This window comes from Chiroxiphia lanceolata, chromosome 4, assembly GCF_009829145.1.
Source record: "Chiroxiphia lanceolata isolate bChiLan1 chromosome 4, bChiLan1.pri, whole genome shotgun sequence".
Taxonomy (NCBI): Eukaryota; Metazoa; Chordata; class Aves; order Passeriformes; family Pipridae; genus Chiroxiphia; species Chiroxiphia lanceolata.
The window spans coordinates 42624351-42639850 of record NC_045640.1 but is presented as its reverse complement, the minus strand read 5'-3'; positions in this window follow the sequence as shown (position 1 = coordinate 42639850).

The following is a 15500-nucleotide window of genomic DNA, read 5'->3' as shown; positions in this document are numbered from 1 at the left end:
TCTTAGATTTGATGAAAAACTAATACTTAACCCTGTGCTCACTAATGAAAGTAAAATGACACCTAAAAAGTGCTTTCTTGAATTCTCACAAGTTAAGGTTTTTTTTTTGTGTTTTGAATAGAGTAGAATAGTTCATTTCTGAAGTCAAGAATTTTTCTTTAATGGCTTGATTATAGCCTATGAAGACTCCTGGGATAGAATTCTAACATAACTAGGTTTGTCCTTAATATATTCAAGCCTCATCAATTTTGCTTAAATGATATTCAAGCATGAATGTTAACTAGTAGAACTGTAGTCTTTGGATTTGTAATCACTGTGGAATCGTGGTGGAATAAGGAAGATGAGATTCTTTCATGGTTCTGACTGCATTGTTCAGCAGGGACATTGGGCAGATCACTTGATTTAATAGAGACTGATTCTGAAGTAAGTAAAAACAGGAGGAAAAGGTCTTCCCAAGAACTTTTTCAGCATGTAGTTTAAGGGAGGGTAGTTTACTTGCTATGACATTGCTTTTTCATTAGCAATATTGTCTCCTGCCTGCCTCTTACTGCAAAATTATGCAGAATTTGGGGAAGAAACAGAAAGGCATGTATTCATAGCAAGAAGCATAGCTTTATGATTTATATCATCAAAGAAGGAGCTGTTGCAGGATCAGTCCAGAAAACTGAGCCAGCCAGTGCACAATGGGCTGTTCTCCAGACATGGCTTCTGTTGTGATAAGTATTTTCATATTCACATGGCTTGTTATATATCTGGATAGACTTAAAATGTGTAAATGCAGTAAGTGCTATGTACTGTTGTGTGGTTTGTGTAAGGAGGGGCTCTCTGTGAAGGATGAATAGGAAGAGCTTCTCACTAGTAAAAGCTAGGAAAGTCCTGAATTCCAATACATTCTTTCTGTTTTGACATGCTTTTGCTCTTTTGGGTCAGTGATCCTTTCTACTTGTTCTTTTTTTCATAGTTGCTAAGCTGTTGACAAACTGTCTTTTTATTAGACCTTCCTCATTCTTTATCAACAGTTTGATCTTGTATAGTTTTTAGTTCTAGACACTTTTACAACAGATGAGTTCAAAGAGCACTTCTCTGCATCTCTGCTGCTCTCCTGAGGTACATCTAGCGTGTGAGTTGGCCTGCAGCTTCACTCCCCTTTGTGGTATATTGTGGAGGGTGCCAGGTGTGAGGTGCTTTATGGCTCTGAGACTTGCTTTTTCCTAGAAAAAGAAGTATATTTGATCAAGAAGGATAATTTCTGAGCTATTTATATTTGAGTTTAAGTTATATCATCCAAAGATATGTTAAGATACAGAGCACTTGTTTTCCCCATGGCAGTTTAGCATCTCAGTCTAAATCTTCATTCACCATTAGTTAATGACTAGAAAACAATGCACTGATTGTGTTGATATCATGAAATAAAGACTTCCCCTTTTGACTTGTACCCTAACCTATATCGTATAAATAATTTTCTAACATGGCTGATATAATTAGCCAGTTTGCGTCACGATTTCTGACTAGAAAAAAGTCAGGAACAAAAGAAAACTCTACAGAATATGACATAATTTTTTTACATTATTTCTTATTGATGGCATAATGGAAATAAAATGATATGGGGAATATAACAATAAAAGTTGAGAATATACACAAAAAAAGACCAAACCCCAAACACAAAGAAAGGAGAATTCTGTGAGAAAAGGTTGAAGATATAATGAAGGAGAGGTCAGATCTCAATACATGAACAAAGAGATGTGTGAAAAGGGTAGGAAGTCAGGAGAAGATTATCATATGGCAATTGTTGCACTGTAGGATTTAATTTGGGATGTGTAATAATCTGAAATCGGTGATAGTAAGGCTAACATAGAGGCACATCTGAAATGCCAGTCTACCACTGTGTCTTGGGTATAACTTCAAAATTTTTAATCTTAAAATGCCATGGGCTAAATCGTGGTCTGTTATGCCTGCGTACCCTCTAGCAAAAGCACTTGAATTCAATGAAATTACACTCGTTACTAATCAGAGAAAAAGCCTTCTGGCTTGAGATCAACATGATAAAAAAGAAAAAAAATAACTGTCAGTTCAGAGTACGGGAAAGCATTGAAAGCAAAATCCTAAACTCTAGTTTTTATATTACCAAAGATGATCTGTGAGTACTGTTCTGATAGCCATTATATAAGAAAGAAGGACTTACCTAGGATATAATTCTATTTTGTGTATACACAAATCTTTGACTTTGCTGCATTATTCACTCTTTGAAACTGAGGAATTCCAAAGTACTACATTATCTATATGCCACTATTTTATTTTTTATTGGTACTTTTCTCTCAATACTTTTTTAAAGTCAACACAGCTAACAAAACCATTAGTTATTAATTATAATTTCTACTAAACATTTGTGCCATAACTGAATGCTCTTAGAGGTGTCATTTGAAGAATTGTCGTTGTTTACTATGTTTTTCTTCAAATTTGCTAGAGGTCTTTTTCCACAGGGAGGAAGTTACTAAGAATTCAGTTTTAACTATGCCAGAAAAGAGAAGCAAATACCAAATAAGGTATGCAAAGTGTGGTTGATAAGCTCACTGGTCGTAATATCAGAATTAGTTGCTACGAATGTGATATTGCAGTGTAAACAGTGTCAGAAACTTTGTTTTTGCAAAACAGTAGACAGAGTTTTTCTCTTACAGCAATGTAATTCAGAATTACTTTTTAGAAATGTCAAAAATAAGACCAAAATTCCTACCCTTCAGGAACTTAGCTAGTGTTAGAAAGAGGATGACTGTCAATACCTTCCTTCAGAATTGGAATGAAAATGCATGCTTTTCTAAACTCATGCAAAAGTATTATTCAATAATGACACAGCAAAAGGTACTGCCACTGCCCGTAATTTTATTTCTTGTAATCTGAACATTATCAAAACAAACAACAAAAAAACCAAAACCAAAGCCCAACACATATTAGATATTGTATTTTCATCATTTTACTATTTGAGAAATGAGTTCATAAATAGATTCAGATCTCATATACTTAATAAAGTAACTGTAACTTTTCAAAGTAACTTTGAAAATCTAAACAATATTTGGCATTTCATCCTTTATTTGAATAAGGGCTGATATTAATTTTGGATTGCTAACTTTTCCATATTACCAAAGCTTTTTTTTTGAGATGTAAATTTCTTTGCAGCTTTACTTAGCTGTGAAATTTCCTTGATAATCTTGAGGTCTCTCTTATGTTTCAGAGCAGGTGCATGGATAAACACTGTGACCACTGGGAGAATACAGCAAATGACAGTGAAACACTGGTCAAGACTTGTATTAGAGTACAAACAATAACATGTTATTATTCTAGATGCAAACTATTCTCTACTGCCAGTAAGTCTAGTAATAACAGAGAACTATGAGGAGTTCACCAAATTTGGATCATTAACCCCCTCCAGCATCTGTGTTATTATATATTACAAAGTAATTACATTTAAATTATTTCTCAAATGTATTGAATTAGTGTAAATTATACTGACAAAGAGAAAATGGTTTTCTCTTAGTTATGTTAACATACATCAAAACCCAAAATATTTAAGTAAATATCTCTTTTTGAGATTTAGGTTTCACTAAGTAGTTTTACTGACATTCCTCAAAAATGCCAAACTTAATTCCCAAATGCCAAATTCAAAGGAGACAACCTTTCTTCAAATAGTTAACATCCTCATTAGATAGTTCTTCTCTTATTGACAGCATTGTATGAAATACTAAGGGCATACTTGAAAAACTAAACTAATGAGGGCTAAATATGTAATTTATCTCAAAATATAATAAGTGGCAAATTTGACTTATTTTGCTTTCTTACATCTTTAAACCTGAGAAAGTCAAGTGTGTGACTGATTTCTTTATGGGCTTAGTCTTGAAAATATCAAAATAATTGTAATACTGTTAATTTCAATCATTCTATGATTTTACTGAAGACTATGTGAAAGATACTTCAAAATTTCCATAGTGGAATTCTAGTCTGGACAACTTGGACAAAGTGGCGTAGATTTACTTAATGTTTAATAATTTTATGGGGAATAATACACAGTTAACCTGAACTTTATTGAGGCCTCTACACAGCTGTGCAAAAGAGCTACTAATGGGCCTCCAAAATTGCTTTAGGTATTTTTACAATAATTAAAAACAGATGGTCAATAACATTTTCCACAGTGCTACAAACTTAGTAGCTACTGATTGTGTAATGAAACACTGATTTACTTATTTATAAAATGATTTTGTGATTGGGTAAGGACAAAAAGAGGTTATAGGAAAATACTGATCTCAGTAACATAATGTTACTCAGTTGAAGACAATAGCTGGTTTGGATTTACAGCAGGACAGAAAATAGCATGTAGCTCACAATTCCTAACTTAATTTTGAGAAGTTTTACAGAGAATTAGTGTCTTGGTCCAGAAGTTTCAGAAGTATTCTCCGCAATTATTATTCATAATCAACTTTTTCTGCATACAGTTGCTCCTGCTTCCTCCCCTCACCCTGCTTTACTAACATTTCAGATTAGCTCAGTTGGATAGAACTTGGTTCTAATAATGCCAGTGTCATGGGTTCAATCTCCTGGATGGTCATTCATGTAAGAGTTGGACTTGATGATCCTTGTGGGTCCCTTCTGACTCAGAATATTCTGTGATTCAGTCTAACCTATGTTGTTGTAAGAGGAAACTTTGTAGATTTGCATATATATATAGGTCTATTTGCATATATATAGGTCTAGCTGTGCTTCTCAATTAGATCAATACACCTACTATTCAAGTTGGTTCATATCAACCCTTTCTGAATAATTTTAGAGCTTTTGACATAATTGGTATCTTCAGGTACTACAGCGAGACAGGTTGTGTGTGTTCCACATCAATGAAGAAGTGACAAATTAAGGGATATATCTGCAGCAATGTTTAGTTTTGAAGAACTTAATGCTGTTCTCAGCATACGTTTTGGTTAATTCTTCAACAGAACATACACCTTTGCAGATACACTTGATGCAGAACCTGTCAAGATAAGGAGTTAACTTGAAGCAAGATAACATATATCACTTCTGTGCGTGTGTGCATAAACATCTGCCTTACTTTAGCCCAGTAAAATCTCTGAATCAGAACCCAAACCCACATAACTCTGCATCTCTCTGTGGGAAGACACACCTAATTTACCCCTTGTCCTTATCACCTACACGATTTGTCTGTACTATACTGAAGGCACCTTATACTACAGAACAAATGTAACTTCTAAGTTGTACTCAACAGCTGGGCTATGTGCTGTATGCAGATTCTTATTGAATGTTTTGTTCATTTCAATGGTTGTGAAATAAATGTGTACAAAAAATGGGGATTTTCTCTAGGACATAGTTGTTGGCAAAATATTTTTTTTAAGAAAAACTCAAAGTGTCCTCTCATAGGCTTTACCTTCTACTGCACTGACTTATTTTTTTGCTTTCAAACCATGTTTCTGATTCATGTCACATTTACGTAAGTACCGCTAAACAGCTATTGCTAAAAATACTGCATGGGAAGAGGTAAAACAGTAAAGTAGTGCCTCATGAAACTAGTAGAGCTGGGTAAGGCTTATCTGTACCTTGTACACTAATAGAAGCAATAAAATGAGAAATATACATAGCAACATTTTTCCTAGAATGGCTCACTGCAGTATCATTAATTTTCTTTTAAGCTGATGGAGGTAAACCAAAAGAAAAAAAGATTTTCTCACTCATGCTAGGAAAGAGGCCCAGATTTATTTGTATCCTCCATCCTATTCTTTCTCTAGTTTCTTAGTACAAAAAATGTTGTCTGTGATTTATGCACCAGGGTTTAAAGTAAAGTTATAGAAAATATATTGATGTACCAATTAATATGTTTTATTATTATTATGGAAATAACATGGGAAGGGAAATAGCAAGTGGTAGAGATTTAGAATTACTTTATTATTTCTTTCTATAACAAATATTTCCCTAAAATATCAAATCCAAGGCAGTCTCTTTTCCTATGGATTTTTCTCAGATTGGTTTGACTTTGGAGTCTAGAAAGGTTTAAAGTCACCATGAAGCCTTTCCTTTTTAAAGGATTTTTTGCCTTTGTTTTCCTTGAAATTGTAGAAATGCAATTATTTTTTGAGACTGTTTCACCTCTGTAAAATTCTTCTGTAATCCTTCAATTCATGTGAAAGTAATTGAAGACATATTCAGACAGTGACAGCGGCACAAAGAAAGTTATTGAATCAACTTGGTGTCCATTGGAAAAAAGCTGAAGTAAACCAAAGGATTATTCATGATAAAAGATTTACATTAGAACTTAGAGGTAAGGAAGCCTCCCTAGACCTGCAAGATGAATTTAGTGCATCAGATGTTCCTATTTGTGTTTGTCATGTTAGTTTGTATTTTAAATGCACTTTATCATTTACCAATGGGTTTCAGTGTTGTCATTTTATTTCCTTCCTTGAGACCTGTTACTGTTCTTGTTAATGCTCTTGTTTTTCTAAGAATGAAAATTGATGTTACTATCATTACCTGGTATCTAGAGGTCATCCTTTTCAGACTCAGAGTTGACAAAATCAATTTCTAGGTTCTGCTTCATAACAGGAGCAAGAATGTAAAGAAATAAAAAGAAATATAACATGAGCTGCATAATGTTAGTTTTCTGAGGTGTCTCAGAAACACTCTTCTGCAATCACTTCCAAAAGACCCTGAAAATATTTCAAGATTTGCAGCAGACTCTTCTCTCGAAAAACATTCCACCTACCTCCTCAATTCAAAAAATATTTTTATTGTTTTATTTTGTTGTTGTTCAAAGTAGTAACTTCTCAGTGACAATATTCAATAATAGTCTACAAAAACCATTTTAAAACATAAAAGTTAATGTGCTACTGTCATGAGTCTGCATTAAAGTGATCTTTTACTTCACTAATCTGTATATTGTTAGAATGCGTTAGCATAACCAAGACATAAATGGTGCTGGAGTCACATTGATTTCAAATGAAGGGATAGTAACAATTCATGCAGCTATGAGTTACTTTTCTGCATGGAAGTTTCTAGGTAGTGAACTGGAAAAAGAATATTACAAGTGATAAATAATGAGCCTGAGAACCACTCAACCATCACTTTATTTTGCAATGATAATTTTCTAATAAATAGGAGTCTGTAATGCCTCAGAACTCTTCCCAAAGTTCCTTAAGACATCCAATTATTCAGTATAATACTTTATTCAGACACAACTAAATTCAAATGTGAAGGTTTGTTTTGAATCTGTGGAATACAGTAATTATCTTGTCCCTTAATTTTCTGAGTTTTACTTCATTTACTTAGTAGCTTCTGCGGTCATGCTAAAAAAATAACGATGGATATCTAAACAGTTGCTTTGACTATACATAATTAAAGGCCACAATCAGAAAAACAGTTCTTAATGGTAAATTAACACTGAAGTACAAAACTAAAACTAAACCTGGAGACTTTTCATTATTAAATTCCAAGAGGAATGAAAATAAATAGAATTGTCTGAAATGTTGTAAAAGCAAAATATGAAGGAGGAGTTTTTTTGTCTTTCAGAAACTACAACATAGTTCTAGTAAAAAAAATTGTGATAGTAATCTACACCTTCTCTATTGGAGGTGTTTCGAAGCTAGAGTTGATGCCCACTACTTTCTCTACCCATCTTTTCTTGTCCTCTGGCCAATGGAACATGTGAAGGGAGGGTGGAAACCAGAATCCAGGCAACAAACTGTTATCTTTCACAACCTAGTAAACAGGAATGTTGCCATGTCTAGTTTAAATAGACAGACTTTGTATTGACCTGACAGGACTTGGGACTGAATTTAACTTCTTTTAACAATTTTCTAGAGTTGAGTCTTGTTTATCTGCTGTAATTCAAGCTCATCATAAATATCAAACATACGTAGGGAGTAGACTAGCAGGTTTAGCATGACAGGTAGTATGGTAGCCCAGCAAGCAACAGTGTTTTGTGCAAACTGTGACAGTGGGAATTTATTCTGCAGCTTTCAAAATTCATCTGAAAATCAGTGGGGGAAAAAGAAAAGTAGACTCTGATGAGAAAATATTTAAAAATAGATTCAATTGGGTCCAAGAGTAAGGAGGAAAAGAGCCCCATACACCAGCATTGTGCTGCTCCTGGGGAATAATTAGGGGGGGGTTGGTAACCCACAGTGACATTCACAGGACATCTCTGCCTGGAGAAGACCAGGAGTCACCAACCTTCTGACACAGGAGGATGTTGAAAACAAGAGCACAACATGAGAGAAATGGATAGTAAGTTTTCTTTCATGACAGTTTAAAGCCTTTTACTATTATTAATAGACTATTGATCTTATTGTATATAAATGAAAACTATTGTACTTTGATTGGATAATTTGGATGTTAACTGAGCTAAATTTTTCACTCTGCTTACAAAGTGTATTCTACTTTTACTAACAAGAAATAGAATTCTGGTAAAGTCTTTGTGGAGACAACGGTACCCTGAGCCATGCTGAAACGTTTCTCTCACTCTTCCATTTCCTCCCACTTCCGAGATCTTGACTATTGGGCAAAGCTGTGGGTGAGCTGGATTGAGAAGCTGTGGGTGAGCTGGATTGAGAAGCAGTGTGTGGCATAATAGATCCAAAGCCTAAGAGAGACTCTGGCACTGCAGGGATGTATGGTACAGTTCTTACTGTCAGAGGGGCCTCCTGACAGTGGGATTCAGAGACTTGTGTGTTGCTTAAAATATACATAATGCTTGTGAAAATATCGTTTTGGGGAGTTTTGTACTCTGTATCCAGGAATTAGAGAAAACACAACAGTTTTTGGAATTAGACAGTGGAAGGCTGAGGAACACAGTTACATTGTTTTTCAGTCTTGGTTTGAGAAGATACAGAAGGGGACACAGTAAGGGCAGGAAAATGTAATTTTTTGCTAAATGGATTTTGGACTGTAGTTACTAGAGCCTAAAAGTTTGACAAGTCAAGTGGCATACCTTTTTTTTTTTTTTCCAATTCTTCTCTGGTAAAAAAAAGAAAAGAAAAAAAGTCACATTTACTTCTTTTGAAATCTGGAGAACCAAGAAGTTTTTAAATGCTTGTACTCCACTTATTTTACCTTTAGGTTCGTTTAGGAATCTTGGACTGAGCACACTGTGCCTTGTTTCCTGCTACTCATTCTATATGTGTTACAATGCTTAGCCTTTGAATTTTTTGCATCTCTCAAAGGAGAATCCTACATTCACAGGCTTTTGTTTTAGGAATCCCCTGATCTTTCAAACACGCCCAATTGTACTTGTCAACCACCCCTCACACCACCACATTTTCTCCTGAATGTCTTTCATCTTCAGTGATATATTCAGCCCTAACTGAGTAAACAGTGCTCTCCAGGTGGAAAGGGAGCAACACGTCTAGCAGTCAACCTCACACACCTCTTTAAAGCTCATACGGTTCAAATACTTGCTGTAAAGCATTTCTCAGGAGGATGCACTCGTGTCTGTGACTCCGTCCACCATGAAATCTGAATGAACTTGTATGATGTGTATACTGCATAATGTATTTGGTTGTCTGCCAAAAGCAAAATTTGGTAGGTGTATTTAAAGTGCAGTAACCCCTTAAGCTATGTGAGTTGCTAAAAATCCATCTGTCTAACTTTTCTACATACATGTATTTTGACTCCTTCTAGCAAGAGAGTGCTTAACATAAGTTGTGTTAGAGACCTATACCCTCCACTGAAGTATTTTCAAATTTCCTGTCCAAAGGAGCACATTCATGTACTAACATAAGTAATTGTCACACAACTGGTCTTATGTATTAGTGAGAAAGGAGCATTTCATGGTATGCTCTTTATAATAGGGTTTAATCAGAAGCCTTCTCTTCAAATAGACCAGGCTCGATCCACTATTATTATTCATCATCTTGAGATGTAGAACAGTTTGACATGGCAAGAATAACTATGTAAAACTAAAGGGCTTAGAAAAGCTATCCCTCCTCAACACCAAACTTGGTTTAACAAGAGATGCTGGGTAGCTGGATTGCCGTTTTTTTTTTTTTTTAAATTCTTTTCTGGTAGTGTTACATTTTGAACAACTGACCTAGACCAGAAATTTGAAAAAAATGTTCTATGAAAGACACTTTTAATGTAGGAGTCCTATATGAGGCTTTAATTTCTCAGACATGTAGGGGAGTGCAGAAATTGTTTTTCACTCCGATTCACAAAACGATGAATAATAACATACTCTTCCATGACAGACCACTCCAGAGGACACAGTGCAATATACTTTCCTGACTTCTTCCTGTACCTTTTTCTCTCAATGTCTGGAATGTTCCTGAACTCCAAAGATCCATTTTTAATTATGGTAAAGAAAAAAATCATGAAACCTGAATTTGTGAATCTCATATTCCTGATTATAACTGGAATGAGACAAGGTAACTCTTTTAGATCATGTGAGTAGGTAGTTCAATAACATACTTCCACAAAGGACCAGTGTGGAAAAAGAGCGTATGTGAAATAGGAGTCAGATGCTGTAAGCCTGTTGGATCAGCAGAAATATATTCTATTTTTCTCGTTGTATTAATTGAAATGTAGTATTATGAAAGTACCAGGATTTTGCATGAAGGAACATGTTCCTATCCATTAACTTCAGGGAGTTAAATTTAGACAAAAAGTGAGGGAGTTCATATTCACCTCATGTTTTCAATATGTCAGTCTTGAAAAATGTTTGTCTGGGATTTTGCTGTCTGTTTTGATCTGAGCTGGTTAGAGACTTGCATGTCCATAACTGCAGAGAAATTTTTTAACCTTAAATAATTATATAAGATAATAACTATTATTTTTTGCACTTCTCTAAGTTTTTTAGAACAATGCTAAAATCATCTATATAAACACATTCCAGAATGAAAGATCTAATGCAGAATTTCAGCAATGATTAAATCATAAGATTCTGGAAAGTGGTGTTTGTAATGGAAATGCTGACATAACATTAACAATAAAAGTGTGTGTAGTCATAATGAAGAGTTCGATAATGGGTCTGATAATGAGTTACAGACTTTTTTGTGCAGTAGAAGTGATGGCAGGACTAATTTATTTAACTTTTGTAACTGTAGATTAGCACATACATTTATTCAGCTGTTAAAATTCACTTACAATTGTTTTAGCTTTCTAAAATAAAGTGTGTTTCTATTCCAAGATTATAATGGACTTTCTAATGGGGTATTGACTACTGTTCCTTATCATCTGTCTTGTGGAAAGGTGATTATTACTGTTCACTAAATATTTCCCAGTTTTCAACACATTCACATAAAATTTCTTTTACTAGGAATTCGTTCCATTTGCACTTGAAGATAGTTCCAGCAACAGCTAGTGTCTAATAAAGTTATTTTTTGTATAGTGTAAAATTGCACTTTCAGGGATTCATCAGAACTTAGAACTTTTTCCTCAACTTGAGATTTATCAACCATATGCACATCTTCAGTCCTGAAATTTAGGTGTTATCAACTCAATTGATAAGGAAAATCCAATATTAAATTTATTTAAAAACAAAATGGTTGTGGAATGTCTCATTGAAATTAACTGTTGCTGAGAAACTCTTGAGAAGAAAGAGTGAATATAACATAATACACAATTTAGTTCTCTATTTGGATTCCTACATTCTTATAACAAAAGCCAGGAACTACATAATGGCTCCAAAGACAGGAAGCTTCCAAGCATTTGGTTCTGCCAGATGCAGTGCAAGAAGAAGAAAATGCAAGAACCATCCATTTCCCAATTATTCAGTAAGTTCTTGGGATAGTGTCTGTTTTTATTAGAGCTCATATTGCCTTCTTCTACCTGAACAATCCCCAAAATTTTGAGAAACTACTCAAATGCATGTGTGTGTTTGAATCACCGATGTCTAAAGTCAAGCTGTACCTTAGAAAGTGACACTTAGAAATGAACTGAAGCTCTCTGGAGTCAAAACATTCATTCCTTATAATTCTACTGTTTTCCTTAATTCATGTGCATAAAATCCCCTGTTCGATTATCAAAGAGGGACTGAGCACAGAGACACAATTCTCTTATAATATTTTTAGATTCTCATAAACATATTGATTTATACTGAGAGAACATTGTTTGAAAGCTTTAACAGTCCAGTTCATATTCTGCTTAAGCTATTCTTTAACTTTCTGATGGGCAGCTTTCAAAAGTGCTCTGAAAGAAAGGATGAGAATACAGTAGAGTGTAGAGCATTAAAGGTTTCAGTTATAGAGAGAATTAGTTCAGTGTTCAGAAATTTTCCAGATTTCTAGACGGGATGTAGAACCTCTGATCCAACCAAAGGAAACTCTGTCATGCAAGTTGAAAGTTAACTTTATCTATGATCCTTCACTAAAAACCATTCCCAGTTTCTGACCTCAGTTCCCATGACAATCTGTGAGAACTCCAAGTCAAGAGCTAAAAGCTTTGTGCCCACAGTTTAAACATGAACATTTGACTCCAAGATACTCTCTGTAGTGACTGAGTTTTACTTTGTTACAGTGCTCACGTTCTGAGATTTCTCCACAGTAGTGAACTTACTAAATAGAAATATTCTTTTTCTTTTCTTCTTCTATGTAGGGATCATCTGAGATTGTGGTGTAATCGTCTGCATCTGCATCTGTGGTAAGCTTATACAGATTTTTTTTTCCTTCTTAAACAATTTCTTTCAAATTAAAACATAGTGAAGGGAATTGTGATGTTGTGCAAAAGATAGTTCCTTATGTTTAATCAGCTATATTCAAATAATTCTAATCAGTACTGAAAAACAGACTGAACAGTGGTTACCATGTACTTCTACCTGAGAAATATTGAAAAGATATTAAGATCTGTGTTCAAATCTTACCATATTAGTAGACACTAATATGGTCACTTTCTGATTGCCTCTCATTATCAGCCCACATAACAAACATATCTAACATGTGAATATAAAATCTGCAGACACAGACATTTATGAACAGCAAGAGCAAACAAAATTCACCATATGCCGAAAAGTTTTTCAAAGACATTATTTAGAATTGAGTCTTTAATTTCTTGTAACAGGCCATTGTGCCCACAAGTTTGTGGTAACTGAAAAAAACAAAATAGGAAGTATCAAATGAACTAGATCTACACTTAGACACATTTCTTTTAAAGCCACACTGGTATAATGTGTCATTTCACCTGCACTATGTAGATCAAAGCTATTGATATATATTTAATCCTTTATTCTCCTATGAGCAAAAGTCATCAGGATACCACTTTGAAATTCATAACTTTCTACTCTCTAAAGAGATCTTATTTCAGAACTCTAATGTACCTCCTCCATATAAAATGATTTTCATAGCTGATTGTAATACTGTCATTTGACCTCCTAAGGTCAGTCAATCAGTGGGGTCTCTGATGTGACTTCAGAGACAGCAAGATTTCCTAGCACTCAAGTTTTTTATTATGTTAGTTTGAAATGAGGGATTCTCAGGCATTAATTATAAGCTGTGTGGTCTCATATACTCATACAAAGCATAAGGCAACTAAAAGGAGCAGACTTTGGAAAGGAGTACAGTGAGAAAGCTGCGTAGAAGACAGAGGTTTTCGTAACTTATCTTGCAGCTCTGGAGTGAGATCCTAGCAGGGGAAAACCCTGCAAAGCATGAACTTTGTGGGGATGTCTGGTTATGCCATGCATTATTCCCCTAAGATTTACAATTCTTATGGCAGTAGATTTTACTGCTAAGGAACGAGTTACTCCATATAACTTCTTTTGCCATATGTTATATACATCACCTACATCCCAACATGTCTCACCATGCAGAACTGTCTAAGTATGAGGGAGATTCTAAAAAAATGTGGAAATAATTCGAGATTGTCCTTATCTACTCTTGCTATTTATAAGCTTTTTATTCAATGCCTCAAAAATTTGCTTTGTTTCTTGATTGACTCTTAAAAGCAAATGATGCAGTAGAGCAGAAGTGGCAACACAAAACTCATTAAAAACCTGGTCCTTAGGGACTGAAGATAGAGGTTTGATTTTATGGAAATAACCGAAAATGCTCTGCAAATGTTCCATGGACTACAATACATTACTCCACTACTTCAGTGCTTTTACAATGCAAACAGATCTTTAAAATTCTCCTATTTTCCATGAGAGAAAGAAAATTATCATTCCATTTACATTCTATCAAAGGGGAAAATACAAGGAAGGTTTAATAATGCTGTGCATTTGCTCCCAACAAAAAAATAATGTAGTTGGCTCATTGGAATGTTAACAAAAATGATTATCACAGTTGTCATTTTTAATAGGAACAATATCCAGGTCTTTGATCTGTGGCATGACATAGAAAACATTGTTGTATTACTCTGCTGGAAAAATTAATAATGCATGTTATGGCACAGCATGTAGTACTGCATAAGGAAATTATTTTGAGAACCATTTTAGTCATCTGCTTAAGTATTTGTGTTTCATGCTTTGATGATACAATTTTGCACAATGGTATTCTCCTGTGCATTGTTACCAGAAAGAGTTAAATCTTATTTGCTTTCTTGCTTGCATTCATCTCTGTCTCTACTAACCTGATTTTCACAAACACTAAAAATTTATGCTGTCTCTGGATGGAGCACTCCTCTCTGTACATCTGCTAACTTGTACCTGCATCCACCGTGATACATGAAGACAGCAGACCACTTCTGCAGTGCAAAGAGCAGGACTCCATGGTATACTTGAGGCAAGTGTATCATATAAGGTCCAGACAAATCTGCTTTTTAAATCATTGTTCACAGTCCCTCTGAAACCGTGGAGCAAACAGATATTGGAGTGTTTTATTTGCACAAAGCACATTGAGTACCCAGAGAGGATGAGTCAGGAATTTCTTCTGAGATATTTTGAATTACTTTATATATACATATATATATACTTTCTCATAAACTTTATTCTATCCTCTGTCTAGCGTAGCATTTTCTCATCACAGTATATTATTCTGCAAACATTGGGGAAAAATTGTGCACTATCAAGGGAGAGATAAGTTCCTTGAAGATGGTCAGATCTTTTTAGCTTCCATTCTTTGCGAAAAAAGATCAGGAATAAAACCAATTCTGTAGACCACATTGCTTCCCAAGCCCCATGTACAGCTAGGAGTTTTAAACAAGCTTTCTCTCTTTCAGAGGAAAATGTTTATATCAACACCTAGTCCAGAAGGGCCTCTGTGGGGCATACAGATAAAAATGTGTTTGAAATTAGAGAAAGTGCAGCATGAAGTGTGATCTGGGAACACCTTTGAGACTGATTTATAAGCAATCTCATCTCTGTAGGCACGTGTCTCCTGTGTATCAGAGTTTTGAGGGAAAGAAGTTGCACCAAATTTGGAGAGGTTATGTTTGGAAAATCTCAGCCTGTTCCCATGGACCATCTGGCTATGGAGTGAAGGTTTTTTAAAGCTTTCAAAAATTTGGTTCATTATGGTATACTTTTAAAATGATTGTGGCAAAATGATGAAAGTATCTGGAAGGTTTTATCAAAGAAATCATGTATGCAT